The sequence below is a fragment of the Nyctibius grandis genome, chromosome 5 (genome assembly GCF_013368605.1).
Source record: "Nyctibius grandis isolate bNycGra1 chromosome 5, bNycGra1.pri, whole genome shotgun sequence".
In the NCBI taxonomy this organism is placed as follows: domain Eukaryota; kingdom Metazoa; phylum Chordata; class Aves; order Nyctibiiformes; family Nyctibiidae; genus Nyctibius; species Nyctibius grandis.
The window spans coordinates 86,607,705-86,619,250 of record NC_090662.1 but is presented as its reverse complement, the minus strand read 5'-3'; positions in this window follow the sequence as shown (position 1 = coordinate 86,619,250).

Below are 11,546 nucleotides of genomic sequence, written 5' to 3'. Positions count from 1 at the left end.
GCCTACTTGAAACTACAAATAGATTGCCATAAAGGAAATAATTGTTTTTAAAAATCTCAGAGTGTAGCATTTTATTAGAAACTAATTTTTGTAGTTAAGTGACTATGAAACATAGGAAATGTTCTGAATTTTGTAGTGATGTTTCATAAGTAAAATCCATCCAACACATACTGCTGGCTTTATTGCTAATCCATGCACTGTCCAGCAGAGGACACTCAAACAATAACATTACCCTTACGACGACTGCAAATACTCTAATATAATTTGTCGTCTTCGGTCTTTATTTTTCTGGAAGAAGTTCATTATCAGGCAGGCAAAACACTCATCTGTATTTTCACGTGCCTTAAAACTTTCTCAGCTCAAGTCTTTAGCTCATATATTCAAAGTTGCTTTTGTGTATTTGTTGGTTTGTGTTCATCATATTTGCATCACTTGGAGCTTGACAACTGTTGTTACTTTAAATAAAAAGATGTGTACTTGCATACCGTTTCACAACAGTTATTGAATTCTCTAGTTGGTACTTTAAAATAGATGTTCAATGCTCGGTGGGATAGGTTAATAGACATAGATAGACAAAAAAAAAAGTACATTGAGCAAAATGCTGAGTTGTTCTAAAATAAGTGTTGTCTGTCATGACAGTCACTTAATAGTGATTACAGCAGCTGAAGGGAAAAGAAGGGGACTTTTTTTCCAAATGAAGTCATACTTACTGAAGGCAGAGATTTTCCGTCCACCAAAACTGATATAGTCTTGTCTTACAATTGCATTTGCAAATGCTTTGACATATCCTGATACAGCCATAGGAATGACCTGTGGGACTAAAGGAATGAACCACCTTATCTGTCTACTGACCTTGGGAGTGAGTTTTGGCAGGGAAAGTAATTGCAACTGTCTAGCTCTGTTTGTCTTTCAGCTGCTTTGTCCAGAAGATATTTTATTAACACCTCTTCATACATATATAATTTCCTATGGTGTCTTTAAGGCCAGGAGTTTGGGTGATATATTTTTAATCCAAAATCTGTAACCCTTGAAAACATATTTTATGTGACAAAATATACCAGTTTTAACTGAAAACAAGAGCTAATTCCATATGACAGATTATGAGAATTAGGCACAAGGAATTAACCATGCCAGAAAAAGGTGTTACAGCCTGCAGCAGATTGAGGAAGCTATTACTCCAGACTCAGGAGGTCAAGGAGGTGTCAATATACTGGCCTCTTTGGATACAGAGAGGAAGGCTGACACAAGCAGGTCATAACCTGCTTATTGGGGAGTTTTTCCCCTTTCTTGTGGAAAAAAATCTTTCCAGCCAGGGTGAGGGTGCAAAGCCCATCTGTCTTTGGGTGCCACAGCAGCTCATCACTTGCAAGGGAAAAAGAGAGGGGGTGGAGGGAGAGAAAGCAACACCTTGATTTGTTGCCAGCCTTGAAAAAAATGTGATCTTCCCTCCGTCATTAAAAAGCTGCAACTGTAGGTCATGGATCTATGGTGGAAGCAGAGAAAAAAAGGACAAATTATTTTATCTCACAGTGCAATTCTGCAATTAATGTTTGTGATACTGTTGTGTCACAAGAGCCCTTGCTGCATAAGAAGCCCTGTGCACACACATGCACAAAATGGCAATCTCTGCTGCAAGATGCATGCATTTGAGGTAGGGCAAGATATATATTGCCAAGCACGAAATCAGCGAGAAATAATGATTACTGCTGCTAAGCATGTTCAGGAGAGATTTGAAGAAAACTAGAGAGAATTTTGAGCATCTTCACAGTTCTGGGAAAGCTTAGATACTTTTTCCATTGTTGTTTTTGAGGGGAGAACAGTTACTTGGTGGAAAGATGTGCATGACTGTGTTTCAGCAGTAATCTGTCACTGCAGGCACAATTTTTACACATTAAGTAAAATTAAATGCCTACATTTACTCTTTTAGCCACTGTTGCAAATATACCCATAGCTCCCTTTACTTAACTCTTTGGAAAGGCAGGCTGATTTTATTCAGGTGCCTCCCTTTATGTACTGAAGTTTTGAACATTAGGAGCAATGCCTCTAAACCCAGAGAGGCAGAGTTTACAATTCACAAAACTGGAAGTTGTTGCAGCAATTTTTTGTTTTTTTTTTGCGGGGGGGGCTGGGGGTGGGGGGGTGTACCTTGGTTTTGTTTCTATGGGTTTTTTTAATATTTTTTCCTGGGTAAGTGGGGTTTCTTGGCAGACAGTGTGGGAAAAAAGCTTTTATCTTCCACATATAAAATGCCTCAGCCTGGCCCCTCTCCCTATTGCTAATACAGCCCAAGCCAGGCTGGGTGAGATTCCTGCAGAGATGGCCTCACCAGCAGTACAGGTACCTATCAAACAATACCTCCCTGTGTTTCTGGAATGAGAGCTTACCAGCAATGTAAGTTTCTTTTAAATGTTAAGCTCTAAGCTTCATAAAAGAGCATGAAAATGGAGGAAAATTATAAACAATGCTCTTTCAGAGTAGGATGGATGCAAACAAAGAAAAAGAAAAGCTGAAAGCATTTGCATGATGAGCTCTGAGAGAGCAGGAGAGAATCAAAAATTTGATGAAAAGTTTAAGAAATTATCTTCCCCCCCTAAAAGAAACAGCAAAGAGCAAAGCTGACATGCTATGAACTGCAAAATAAATTTACTTTTTTTCAGTGCTGTGCACCATGGGTGAGAGAAAAACAGTACAAAAAGAAGTAAAGCTTTTTCCTATCGTACTACTTTCTGGGCCTAAAGCAGGCCAGGGAATTATTTTTGTCTTTTCTTTTAGTGCACAGAAAAATAGCTGTAATGAATCTTTCCCACTTATTAAAAAGTACCCAATGTCCAAAATCAATACAGAAATACTTTTGGAGCTAAGAATGCTTTGCTTATGGTGCTTTCAGGTGAGTGTCTCCATTCCAAGACAAAGCTGAAACACATAAAAGAAGTGGTTTTCCAAGGCTGTGTGTGATGCCATGAGCTTTATGTCTGAATCAATGCAAAGCATGAGAAAGGCTCATTAAGCTTTTATGTGGTATATACTACCCCATGGATGTTATCGTAGTTTTATTCTGGAGCAGGATCTACAGGCGATAAAATACATCACAGACATATAACACAAAACAAAGACAAAAACTTAATATGTCAATTTTATTTTGGTGACAGATTATCTACTGGTGCAAATCTATCCACTGTGAATAACTTCACTTACCTGTCCAAGTTGGCAAGTGGGCTCATTAGTACTCGTTTGAAACAGTGTTAAAGATTATCTCTCTTTTTTAATTTCAGAATTCATAAAATTGATTTCTTAGCAAAATGGCCAGCTGTCATGAATTTGATCCAATGTAGCCTAACATCAGATGGTGACTTTAATTTTAAACATATTAATTTTCTTTTCTAGTAATATCCTTGGAATTAAAAAAAATACCATTAATTTAACATCCCAATGTGAAATATTCTGGACTAATGTGAAAAAAACAAGGGACACTCTACATGGTTGTGCAAGTCCACCCTGAGTGCCCTGTTGTATTAACATCACAGACCTGACCAGGGATGGGCCACTGATGTGTTCTACTCACTTCAAGGGTAAATGTCTCATACGCAGTCAGATCTCTCAAGTCTTTCAAAAAGTAAATGTCAAATTGTTTACTACATTCATCCAGAATCTTAGCAGTTACTCATTACTTTTAAAAGATACTCGCTACTGGTCAGTAATACTGGTAGTTAGTTTTCTTACTGCACCTTCTCGTGCGCGCTTTCTGGAATTCCTTACTTGCACACACATTAAGTACCTGCAAGTATTTACTTGCAAAAGCTCCTTAGTTTCCAATTATTCATACTATTTTTTTTTTCTTCTTGAAAATAAATTTTGAAGGAGAGTTCAATATCTGACTCATTTCTGAATCATCATTAATTTCAGCCCACTAGTCTTTTTTTAATCTTCATTTTAGTACATGGGATTTAAAGTTGTTTGTTGTTTTCATTGACTTTAGGAATGCATTGAGTTGGTTGAAAACAAGCATTATAAAGGGTAAGAAATGCTTTTGCCATCCAGGCCTCATAACTGCCCTTATTCCAGCCCTGTTGAACAAATCCTCCAGGGCTATAAGAAATTCAACAGCTAGTTCTTAAGGTCATCATAACATTAGCAGGTCTAGAAGACCCGCCATTGAGTGAATTATCATTATCTCTGTATTCATGATACTACTCAACAAGGGATGCACTTTGGTAGCTTGCAGTCAATTTGAACTTGCAATAGATGCCAAGGCTGGCATTCATTGGCATTCATCAGAAAGCAACAGCAGACAATGCATTGAACAAGTAGACTCCTGTTGTTCCTAAAAAGCTTCAAGAGGACTGAAGGTTTCAACAAATGTAAAAATGCAAAACAAAACTGCCTTAGTGGCAGGTACTTATGGATGGATGGATGGGCAAACATTCAAAATGAGAATAAAAATTTCTCAAATTAATGTACTACCTAGATTACTTTATCTCCTAAAACAGTTATCATAATACAGTGCAGAGTACATATGGGAAGTCTTCGCAAGACAACAGCTCTTAAGTGTTATTTTGAAAGTTGAATTAAGAGGGAAAAGAAAAAAGACTTGAGAATACAAGGAACACGATTGAATACAGTAACCAGACTAAATTGGTCCAACTTCTGGCATTAACCAAGAAAATCTGCAAATAATCCATCCCAGTTGATCCAAAAAGGCGACCTCTGGGTACAGACTGCAGGCAGGGCTAGGTTTATTTGTGTTGACACAGGTGTGAATCCCTGCACTGTGCAATTTCAAGTTGAAGAAGGAGAAAATCCTGTTAAGGAGTTACTCTCCTACTTGAAATCACCTCTTTCCAAGTTGCTGCAACTTACCTCTACAGTGAGAGCTCAATGACTAGCATTAGTTATTTTTATTCCTTTCTGGCTCTTTAGTTGGTGTCTCAGATGGTGTCTTCTGGGGTCTACAGAAACAAACGGAAATTGCAGTATTTCCACTACAGTTTCCATTAGTATCTTCAGATCCTAGATCAGTCTCCGTCGACGCTATGTAGTCAGAGGAGAATGGAGAAAAACTGACCTGGAAATAACTATTATATTACATATAAACATTCGAATGGTCTGACACGAGAAGGAGTGTTCTTTATCTTCCAAAACTTCACTAGAGGATCTGTTACCCTCACACATGAACTCAAGGTAGCCATTTTTTGACACATTGAAGCTAAACAGACTACCTTAGCATTTGGGATATCTGCATTCACTTTCTTTTTCTGTTACAGTCTTATTTCTTTGGTCAAGAAATGTAAGCTTGGGACTCATAGATAGAATAGCATTTTCCCAAGCACTTATAAGCTAAATTTATAAGCCAAACTTCTAAGTAAATATTTTGTCTTTCAGATGACTTTATAATGGCACCTGAATGGATGCAAGCTCCAAAAAGCTTAATTCATGTTCAATAATGAAACAAGACCATGTAATTGCTTTGAAAACTTCTATTTGTATGACTTGGATCACAGTAAACATACAAGAAAGGAAGTGCTTCAGGAGATATTTCCTATTCTGGAAACATATAGCCCCAAAAACTAGAATGTTATGTTCTTCATTAATAGTTATTGAGGTGCTCCCTCATTCTGGATGAGCTTTCCATGTCTGGAAAAGATATTGTAGCTTCTAAGTGTTTGGAAACATGATTTTATCTGACATCCCCATCCTTTCATTTCTTGATGCAAGAGTAATTTTTGCCTGGCGATAACAGCTCTGCCACTGGAAGTTTAGCTTTAATTCATTTGGCTTTGAATGGCAGTAGTTATGAACGCACCTTTGCCTTCCAGCTTTCAACACAGGGTTTTGACTTTCAGTCCAAACACTTTCCCATAAACTGTAGCAGGCTTGTACAGCCCATGCAAAAGTGTCTTCCTAACCACTGTAACAGGCGGCAGCTGGATTCAGTAGGTTAAGTTCACTCAGGTGTGATCATACCTTCAACTGCAGTGTAAATCTTCTCTTTTTCCATATATTGCTGGTTTATAACTTTATGATCTAGCCATTTTACTGATCAAAATAAAATCATGTATTTGCAGGCTAAAGCCAGTCAGGGATTGGTAAATATTCATTATCTTCAGAGGGGTTGAACCTGTTTGTATGCTGGCTCTGAAATGACACTTAAAAAATTCCTAAAAATTATAAGTTCAAATGTTTTGAGAGGTCCTGATTATTTTTTTTAAGAAATGCATTATTCAGCGAGCCCAATACTAGATTTTTGGAGAATGATGAGCACTAATGTTTTTAAACTCTAAATTGTTACCTAAATTACTTAAAATAGGGCACCCAAAAAAGGAACTCTCCCTCTAAACTCATTATCATCTTTTGAATATGCAGATCAATACTTTTAAGCATTGATAGGAAACTTCTTCCAAGTTTTCTAATGCCATATTTAATCAATTCTTCTCTTCACTTGCAATTTTATTCATGTGCTGACGTGTTCCTCTTTGCAAACCAGGTATCTCAATGAGCCATTCTCCAGCTGATATAGTATTATAATAGGCCACGGTAATCTTGTATGATTCATACCTTCTGCTGGCTATGAAGAGTAAAATTCGGTATAGAAATCTCTCTATCTGTTATGTTTAGGAGATTATTTTCTCACCCGTGCGCCTGCCACTTTAAAAAAAGTTCGAAGCAATCAATACATAAAACCCAGCAGGACCTCTTAGATATTTCAGGTCACATCATCATTATTATTACTATAAACTGTTATTAATACTGGAGTAATATTTCAGGTTTCCTTGGTCTTGTCAGGTTAAGTCAGGACTTGAGCACAAACTCTATGATTGTATACATTGATAACATATATTGGCCCTTGCTGTAGTCTAAGCAGAGACCAAGGGTGTCTGGCCGTCTGGGGAAGGAAACTGCTGCAGAGATGGGGCCAGCTCACCCTGAAGCCACGCTCTGAAAGGCCGTGCAGATACAATCAACTCAAGCTGTGACTCAGCTGCAGCAAGGAGGTTGCTGTGCAGGCAGGAGCAGAGCATGCGACACAGGGAAGAGGACCAGCACGTTCGGGCAGAGCTGTGCTCTCCCACTGTTCATTATGAAACAGCACTCCATGTAGGGCCACCTCACAGCGGGACGTCAGGCTCCAGCGTCCCTGTGTAAGTGAGCCAGATTAGCAACCCACTTCCCTTATCAGGGAGACACATCCTGAGGGACGCAGTGAGTAGGGCCACCAGCAGCTGCAGGGGACAAGACATGGTCCTCTTCCACAGGGCTGCCTATGGAACCTCTGTATGGAAGCTCAACAGCCATGGCTGAAGGTATATTGAGCCACCTATAAGCAGGATATTCTTGGAGGATGCCTTCTGGCCTCATCTGAAACTGCATTAATACCTGTCTCGTGAAAATGCCATCTGAGCTATGGGAGTGGCAGAACTCAGTGGTAGTATAATAAATCCAAGTCTGAGACCTAGTATAATACTAATTTTAGAGACATGAGCTAATACATATCATCAGTGTTCCATCGATGAGATGATAATAAAATACATATACGTTCAAATGAGATTAAGTCATTTACTATTTTTGCAGATAACAGGAAGAGCACTTGTTCATTTATGCAGCAGTACGTCCTACAGAGAAACACGAAACTCTTCTGATGATTTCTTACCTTGTGATTTTAGAGAAGAAAATGATATGTTTTATATAAATGTCTTATAGTGTAACACAGCTGAGGAGATGAATTATTTAGGTTTGACAGTCACTGACTCAAAATGTCTCTGGTTTAAGATGCAGATCTGTTGTTATAATTCTAGAAATATTTCTCAGATTTTTTTCCCTGCATCATGTAAGTCTTATTCTGACCAAATCTCGAGGATTCTATGAGAATTCTTTGTCTCCACCTGTATTTCTCTTATAACAATTTCTGTATAGCCTCCTTTTTAAGTTTATTCCACTGACCTAACAAAATCTGCCAGCCTGTAGCTTCCTGGTAATCTTGATCAATCAAGATTTATTACTTAGTGTTTCACTAAGTGTGGTAATCACATTACAGCATCTTTAGAAGACCTAATTAAAAAAAAAACAAACAAACAACCCTGCTTCATTCTCATTGGAAATCAATCCCAGGATTTCTGCTTCCAGTCCCACACCACAACCACTAGGCTATTTGCCAGGGACACTCAAAAAGTAGTCTGTGTCCAACAAGTGGGCCAGGCATGAGCTCTACAAGCACAGGGCATGGGTGGGTGGTTGTGTAGGAAGCTCTTGCTTAACCATCAGCTTCAGCCTCTTGGGCTTTCCAGTTTTTCTGGGTGGCTCCTTTGTTCCAACTACATTGGTAGAAGACAACCCCCTGCCTCACGTGGCTCATCCCACAGAGGAGGGACAAATCCCAGGAACAGAAGTGAGACCATAAACACAGTGACACCATGGTTGGTCTCAGAGGAGACCAAATTTACCACACATGCAATGCACAGCCTGTCCAAACCCACATGATAGCTCCACTGTGCTGCACTTGGTTGTGCCATGGATGCCATGCCCAGGTTTTGTTTGATGCTTAAAAGAGTCCTGACTGCACAAGGGAGAAACTGTGTCCCGACTTTCTTAACCTGAGACTGTAACACAGGGTTTTCAGACCTAAGCTAAGGGCTGCCATCTCCTGCAGGGTGTTGCTGGTGCATTAGGCAGGGCCCGGGCTCAAGGGTCCACCCTGTCCATAATGGAGATTTGGCCAAAGAGATGGACAAACACCTTAGGACACATACAGCATGCATGTATGTTTCCCATGGCCACTCTTCCCTCTTTGAATCCACAGCTATATACAAATCATCTACCTTCTCTAAAAAGCAGTCTCTGCCTTTACAGACCACTCTCATATTAGTGCAGAGGGGTCTCATGAAGGAGTCTGCTCGGCCGCAAAATTCAGGTGCACCTGTAGCAAGATTTTTGGGTTTTAATTCTTGACCAACTTGAACTTGATTTAGTTATGTTTTAGTATCTCAGAATAAAAATATGGATTAATTAGAAAGTAAGATATGTAAGTAACACTGGAGAAAATAACATAAGGTTCAGGTCTATATTAACAATTTCAGCTAGAAAGAACTTGACCATATTCCAAACTAGACATAGGCAAAAATGACAATATATTCCACAGTGAAAAATTGGTAGACCAAATCTAATGTTACCTTTCTGCTATATTGCTAAAATATTTGAAATGCATTAAATTTAATTTGACAGTCTCAAGTATTTTCTGTTTATTCTGCAACAGCTAATACTCTATTCACAATTTATTTTCATGCCAGCATAGACAGGACTTATTATTGATAATGGAGATACAAAACTTGTAGGAAGGCTTGGTCTTTGTAGGGTACATGATCCTAATGCATACAGAAAACTGTGGGTTTAGGCCTGCTGTTTTTTTTTTTTTCTCTTTGATAAGTAATATCATAAAATATCATAAAAACAGGTAGTCATAGGTCATTATGTCTGCTTGATTATGTACCTAAATGTAGGGAAATGCCAAATAACTGCACTGTCTTCTGGGATAAGGCTCTATGTTCCACAGTTATTTTGACAGAGGGACTTAGATAAGGCAAGTAAAGGGCTTTTTGATAGCCTCAAACAAGACCTGGGTAAACACAAGCATCATGCCCTTAAACCTCCCACAGTCTGATAAAAATTCACTAGTTTGGCTATTTCTTCATTGGTTTCAGTGGAATTGCCATGATCTATGGCCCACAGAGTTGTCTGTAATGATCCTTAAACTACCTGATTTGTCATCTTTATTCAAAAGCATGCCTGACTTGGTGTAGTTGCAAATTTAAGTGCCTCCAACATAGCTTTTCTGATCAACAATTTCTCTTACCACCTTAGAATACAACAGGTTTCTCTTCCTTCATGGAAAATCTTCCCAGTGATGCAGCTTAGAGATGTCAGAGATAGCTCTGAGCATGCTGACACAGCTACATGTTGCCCTATCATACAGTTCAAAGATACCAGTTTTGATCCTAGAATCAGTAATGTGGCTTTATAATCAAACCAGGCCTCTCAACAGGGTCCCAAGGGCCTCTCTGCCTCTCTTTTTGGTGCAAACTTGCCTTTGAAGCTGGAGGAATTAAAAGGGAGAATATCCTTATTTCTTCTCTATTGTGAGATAAGGTGATGAAAAACTTTTGGAAAATGTCCATCAGTTGACCAACTATTTTTTTTTCTATGTTCTGTGTCTTTTGCATGCTGAAGAATAAATTATTCCCTTGAAGAAACTTCTACCTGCTGTTCACGTGAGTGTGCTTAGTCTTGCATGCAAGAAACAGTGCATGTTGAAAATATATAAAAGTGATATAACCTTGGAGTTGGGAGTACACTGAGCCACGGCTTATTTAATACCACCTGTGGCTGCACCTCAAATACTATGTTCAGTTTTGGGGCCCTCACTACAAGAAAGACGTTGAGGTGCTGGAGTGTGTCCAAAGAAGGGCAACGAAGCTGGTGAAGGGCCTAGAGAACAAGTCTTATGAGGAACAGCTGAGGGAACTGGGGTTGTTTAGTCTGGAGAAAAGGAGGCTCAGGGGAGACCTTATCACTCTCTACAACTACCTGAAATGAGGTTGTAGCGAGGCAGGTTGTTGGTCTCTTTTCCCAAGTAACAAGCTATAGGACAAGAGGAAACCACCTCAAGTTGTACCAGGGGAGGTTTAGATTGGATGTTAGGAAAAATTTCTTCACCGAAAGGGTTGTCAAACGTTGGAACAGACTGCCCAGGGAAGTGATTGAGTCACCATCCCTGGAGGTGTTTAAAAGACATGTAGATGTGGCACTTAGGGACATGGTTTAGTGGTGGACTTGGCAGTGTTAGGTTAATGGTTGGACTCGATGATCTTAAAGGTCTTTTCCCACCTAAATGATTCTATGATTCTATAATTATCAATTTGGGACTCTTAGGAAGAATGATGTTAAGTCTTATTGACTTGAAAAAGCTTGCTTTACCAAGTTGCATCTAGGGTAAATATCTGGAGATGAATCATCAGATCTGACTAGAATCTCATTTCTAGTCTGACATCAATTCTCAATGCACCTTTGATAAAACACCACCTCCTGGGAAAAATCAAGCATAGCTGCAAAAGATGCTCTCATTTAAAAACCAGTAATATAAAAAGCAATGTACAGAAATAAATATCCAAACAACAGAAGCAAAAGAGAAATTGTGTTAGTATGAGTAACCTGACTGAGTCTATATGCCTAGTGCAGAGCAGAAGTGCTTCTAGAACTGCAAATATATTTGTTCAATGTTAAAACACTGTTTGCAGAAGGAGAAAGACACACCATGATTTTCTCCATGTAAAATTCCTGGGATTTCTGGAACTTGGATTTTTCTTTAATTATTTCCAGACCTAGACACAATATTAAAAGTATTTGTACTAGAGAAGCTTTCATTCCTATTCCCTTATAACACACACTGCTTCCTCATATCTGCTTATAATCAGAGCTGTGATTGTAAAAGATGACTTCTAAATGTGGCAGTCATTGTCTTTAAGCAATAAAATGCAAACAACTCCATCCCCAAGGCCAGG